Source organism: Arvicanthis niloticus, chromosome 1 (assembly GCF_011762505.2).
Source record: "Arvicanthis niloticus isolate mArvNil1 chromosome 1, mArvNil1.pat.X, whole genome shotgun sequence".
Lineage (NCBI taxonomy): Eukaryota > Metazoa > Chordata > Mammalia > Rodentia > Muridae > Arvicanthis > Arvicanthis niloticus.
Genome location: NC_047658.1, coordinates 93602824 through 93609049, shown reverse-complemented (window position 1 = coordinate 93609049; position 6226 = coordinate 93602824).

Genomic DNA, 6226 nt, shown 5'->3' with positions numbered 1-6226 from the left:
CAATTCCCAGCAACCACATGGTGGCTCACAACCATCTGTAATGGGGGCCCTCTTCTGTTGTGTCTGAAGACAGCGACAGAGTACTCACATACATGGAAAAAAAAAAAGCTTCAGGCATTATAGCTGGGCAGATTCTAAGCTATTCTAACCTAACAGTGCTGGTGCGGCTTACTTCCCAGCCATTATGCTCAGACACCTCCTTCTTCATCTGTGTTCCAATGGTGACTCCCTAGTCCTCACCCTTTTCTCTCCTCTCCTGCCTAACTATTGGCTGTTCTGGTCTTCATTTAACCAATCAGTAGGTGATAGAGAACAATGTTTACAGAATATGAATCAGGAGAGGCTTCATGATAATGACAATACCAAAGTCCATATTTCAATAAGAACTCAGGGTACAGAAATTAGCATTTGAATATACCATGGACAAAACATCCTCTAACATCTTTATTTGCAAATGTTCGTTGCAATGAGTCATTCTTTGGTCTGGTTCGAGGTCTCTGGCTTCTGCTACACTATCAATACTGGATCCTCACCACCAGGACTCCTCTTGGATAACCTGTCATTGCCCTGTGTCATGGAGATCCTGCAGCTTTGAATCCTGCACATATGAGCCCTTTCACGTGGTCCAGCAGTTTGTAGATGGTGTAGATGTTGAGGTGGGCCAACTCAAAGCCCTGGATCTCAAGTACTTGGGACCTATACCTATGCCAACCTATACCCATGCCAACAAGACCCTCTCTGTAGTGCTGCCCAGGTGAGGTACAGGGACGGCTCTCCTGAGTGTTGCAGCCAGTGAGGAGTAGGGCTAGCTTTCACCTAAGTATTTTTACTAAGAATTTTTAAAGGGCTATTAAGATAGCTCAGGAGCTAATAGCACTTTGCCAAATTTGGCAACTTGAGTTTGACTTTTGGGACCCACATGGTGGAAGAATAGAAAAAGCTCGATAATTGTCCTTTAATCTATATGGACACTGTGGCACATACACATACAAACAGATATAACAAACTCCTTTTAAAAAAAAAAAACATACAATTGCTGGGTGGTGGTGGTGGCAACAGCGGCTGCGGCACATGCATTTAATCTCAGCACTCAGGAGGCAGAGGCAGGAGAATTTCTGAGTTCAAGACCAACCTGGTATACAAGTGCCAGGATAGCCAGGGCTACATAGAGAAACCCTGTCTTGAAAAACCAGAATAGATAAATAAAATAAAACATTCTTTCTCTAGCCTTTAAGTCTCATGCTCTCTCTCGCTCTCTCTCTCAGATTTATTTATTTCATGTATATGAGTACACTGTCTCTGTCTTCAGACACACCAGAAGAGGGCATCAGATCTTATTACAGATGGTTGTGAGCCACCATCTGATTGCTGGCAATTGAACTCAAGACCTCTGGGAGAACAGAGAGCAGCAGTCAGTGCTCTTAACTGCTGAGCCATCTCCTTAGCCCCTCATGCTCTCTTCTTAATGCCAAATGTACTTTGTCTACCTCTAAGAGTCCACAAAGTCTCAACAGTTCTAACACTGCTCAAAACTCCAGATTTCAAATCTCTTCTGAGACCTAAGACGTTGTCTAAACTGTCAGCCCTATTGATCCACCTTGGTTTAGTTGATCTGGCTAGCTGCGCGGATCGCCTCATCTTTTGCCAGGCCAAATGCATCCTTCGGGAAGCTGTTCACTCAGTTGAAGTGGTTAATCTTTCCCAGTAAAGAAGGATGTTCTTCAGTCAGCAGTATGTGAGCAGGTACAGGAGAGATGGTTCAGCACTACAGAGTACAGACTACTCTTGCAGAGGACCAGAGTTCAATTCACAGAACCCACATCAGATAGCCACTCTGCTCCAGGAGTGCCGGCTACCTCTGAGGCTCCTTCTCTTACATGCACTTCCGCACACATGTGCACATAATTTAGAATAAATACTTTCAAAGAGCAGAGGCTTAGCTTGTGCTTATTTGCTAGAGCCTCCAAATCTCCCAAGTTCTCAACGTCCTTTTGGAGAACACAGGACAGTCAAACCTCCAAGTCTCTGGACACATCTACACTGCCTTTTTCTTTGTTTTTCTTTTTCCTCTTCTCCTCTTGTTTTTAAGATTTGGTCTCACATAGCTCTGGCTGGCCTAAACTCACTATGTAGACAGCCTTGAACACCTGATTCTTCAGTTTGTATTTCTCATATGCTAGGATTGTAGTATACCCCATGTATCCAAACTCAGCCTACTTTTCTTATTAAACAAATGTCGGAGAGCCCTGCTGCTAAGGTGGAAGTCTGACATTATTGGAAAGCCCTGAGCTTGGAACAAAATGGTGGATTCCCTTTGTAAGTGAGGCTTCCTCTTCTCAACCTGGGGGATCCCAGACCACAGACTCTATACCTGTAGAATGTGACATAGTTGAAGTTAGATTACAGGTTCAGCCAGCTTTCTCCCAATAAGAACCTGTTCAGCAAGAACCTGAGATTCTTGAAATGCCTTCCTATGCTAATGACGTATCTCAGTGCCTCAGCTTTCAGCTCTGTCCACCCTGGATATTTCTACCTGATTCCCCCAAACTATGTAACCCTTGATTCTCCCTGAAGCTGATTCTAGTGTGTCATTTCTGTTTGTATCCACAGGGCTTCAAACCCAGCCCCTACTCTATTTGTCCTCAAGGACCCAGAACAGCCAACGATCCCTGGGGGCAGGGAGGGTCACAACAAATAGCGTGCCAGGCATGGTGGTGCATACCTTCAATCTAAGCACTCCTGAGGCAGAGGCAGACAGATCACTAAATTCAAGGCTAGACAAGACTGAAACCCAGCAGGACAAACACCAATCCATGAAGTCCCATTTCCAGCATCTGGGACCCACCATGGTATCCTATAGGTTCCAATAGATGGGTAGCCCTGCTCCTCCAGTTCTTGCAAACTTTTTCCACTTGATGCCTGTGGCTTTCTTTGGTGAATGGCCCTTGGTTCTAACAATCCTGACATCCCACAATGTAGGCTTCACTCACAGCTTTACATGCAGACTCTTCAGAATGCACATGCAAGGAATCTGAGTGTGCTGCATGTTGCCTGGCCTCATCAGATTTCTGGGACCTTGGTGCAATCTTCTCTGACTCTAACTGTGGCATTCTACCGGACTGCTGTCTGCAGGTTTTTTTTTTTTTTTTTTTTTCTTTCTTTCTTTTTTCAAACAAAGGCAGTTATCCCAAGAAAGGCTTGAACCTCCTTTTCCCCTCTGCTCCAATTATCCAACCACATCAGGGTGTGAGGTCAACCCTAAACAATGAGAAGGGACACAGTCACCATGTACTTTAGGAACAAAAGGGACAGGCTGACTTGGCTGAGCATGCTCCCTAGCCCTGTTTGGGTTCTGGTGCACCCTTCTTGCAAAAAGAAATCTCCTTGCTGAATTACTTGGTTCATGTGTTCCTTAGAGCAACACTGACATTATTTCTTTCCAATACTGAAAAACCAGCACAGTGAGGACAGTGCCAGGCTACTATAGCCACTGTGTTTTTGAGGTTGAACCTGGGGAAACACTTCTCTAGGTGGCCCTGCTTAAGATTGAGGCTCTGATTAGAACCTCTCTTTTCAAATGAACTTTTTCTCAGATGAGTTTGCACTGTTGTCCCTTAGAGATCTGAAGACTAGGGACTTGTTGTCATAGCACACTGGTCCAGGGCAAGCCTATGTTTTCTCTGATGCTTGCTTTGTCCTCCTCCCCTCATCTGCCACTTTAAACTCTTATCAAATGGCCAGGCAATAGTGGAGCCCTTTAATCCCAGCACTCCAGAGACAGAGGCAGGTAGATCTCTGTGAGTTTGAGGCCAGCCTGGTCTACAGAGTGAGTTCCACGACAGCCAGGGCTACACAGAGAAACTCTGTCTTGAAAAACAAAACAAGGGCTGGAGAGATGGCTCAGTGGTTAAGAGCACTGGCTGCTCTTCCAGAGGTCATGAGTTCAATTCTCAGCAACCACAAGGTGGCTCACAATCTGTAATAAGATCCGATGCCCTCTTCTGGTGTGTCTGATGAGAGCAACAGTGTACTCACATACATACAATAAATAAATTTTAAAAAAAAGAAAAAAAGAAAAACAAAACAAACAAAGCCTCTCTCAGGCTTGTTTTCTGCACACCTTTCTTCTACCCCTCTCTCTCTTTCCCTCTCTTTCTCACTGTAAGTGGACAAATGAACAGTAGATAGTAACCATGAGTAATGTGTATTTGGTAAAAGCATCAAGTGCTGTTTAAGACACCAGAGCATTTATTTCAAGTATCCTCCAAGACCATTTGCTGCTGGATATGATGTGTGCCTTTGATCCCAACACATGGAGGCAAATTTCTGAATCTGAGGCTAACCTGGTTTATATAATGAGTTCAAGGCCAGCAAACACTACACAGTAAGACCCTGTCCTAAAAATAAAACCAAAAGTCAAAAAATAAGAAAGACCCCCTTATCCAGGGATAGGGATGGGTTCTGTAACAGGTACAGTGAACAACAGTTGAAATAGAAAACATCCTATCCTTGAAAACAGCTAACAGCTGTTTTTGTAAATTCCAGGTTTGATGGTGTTTACCTATCTGCTGGTATTTGTTCTTTACTTGGAAGTTTCACCTAAGGGAGTTACTCTGCCACTGGGACTCTTCTAGAACTTCAGTTTGCTGCTCCAGTAGGGCTTCCCTGGTCCATTTCTATAATCCCTAATCGAGGATGTTTCCTTTATTTTTTTCAGTGGAGTTACTCTAGACATGTTGGATAATTTGAGGATGGGTCTTGATATTTTGCTGTCTCTCTACCGCCTCTATCTGCTGCTTACTATCTCTTCATTTGCTTTTGTTGTTATATATTCAATAAATTCATTCAAAAGCAAAAACATGGAGCCAGGGGTAGTATTGCACATTTTAAATCCCAGCACTCAGGATGCAAGAGCTGGAGGATATCTGTGAATTCTAGGCCAACCAGGGATACATAGTGAGACCCTGTCTAGATGATGATGATATCATCATTATTATCATTGGCTATTGTAGATCATTCTTCAGACAATGAAGAATACCATGCCACAGCTTAGAGGCAACTCTCTCTCTTTAAAGATTTATTCATTTATTTTATGTGAGCACATTGTTGCTGTCTACAGACACACCAGAAAAGGGCATTGAATTGCATTATAGATAGTTGTGAGGTACCATGTGGTTGCCGGAAACTGAACTCAGGACCTTTGGAAGAGCAGTCAGCACTCTTAGCCACTGAGCCATCTCTCAGCCTGAAGAGGCAACCCTCTCTCAAAATTTCCCCCAACAAACAATTTAGTACATTAATTTTGAATTTAGCCTTTGTTGTGTAGCAGTTTTATTTGAACAGAAACCATCCTGAACCATTAAGATTCAGAAAGTAAGACAAGTATAATGGCACACAACTTTAGTCTCAACGCTGGGGAAGCAGAGGCAAGTAGATCTCTAAGTCTTTGTACAAAGTGAGTTCTAGGACAGCCAGGGTTACAGAGAAACCCTGTCTCAAAAACAAACAAATAAAAATCCGCACCAAAAAAACAAATTCAAAAAGTAAACAAAGACAAAACACTCAAGAAACAAACAACTTACTAGTCACAGGAAAGTTCTTGAAACTTACAAGACTCACCAGGCTCTTCCCTAAGGTTATACTAATTGTAAATACTGCTGTGAAGAAGGTAGTCTCTGACCTACTACACTGTTAGGAAGTCCTTCAGGGAGTTCCAAGGGATACAACTTCCACCAGTCACCACCCATACTGGAGTAGGTCATCTTTGCCCTTATAACTGGCCCTTCATTTATACCTGTAAGTAACCCCAATAACCTGGGTTTTGGTAGAACTGGTACTTTGGTTTGCCTTAATGCCCTATCTGAAGACATGTCCCCTCAGGAAAAGTTAACATGTCTCATTCAAAGTTTTAGGACATAGGCTGGAGAGATGGCTCAGCAGTCAAGAGCACTTCCTGATCTTAAGAACTGAGTTTGGAGCCGGGTGGTGGTGGCGCACGCCTTTAATCCCAGCACTTGGGAGGCAGAGGCAGGCAGAGGCAGGCAGATTTCTGACTTTGAGGCCAGCCTGGTCTACAGAGTGAGTTCCAGGACAGCTAGGATTACACAGAGAAACCCTGTTTCGAAAAACCAAAAAAAACAAAACAAAACAAAACAAAACAAAACAAAACAAAAAACTGAGTTTGGTTCCTAGCATCCTCTGTGGGTAACTCACAAAGTTTCAGGAC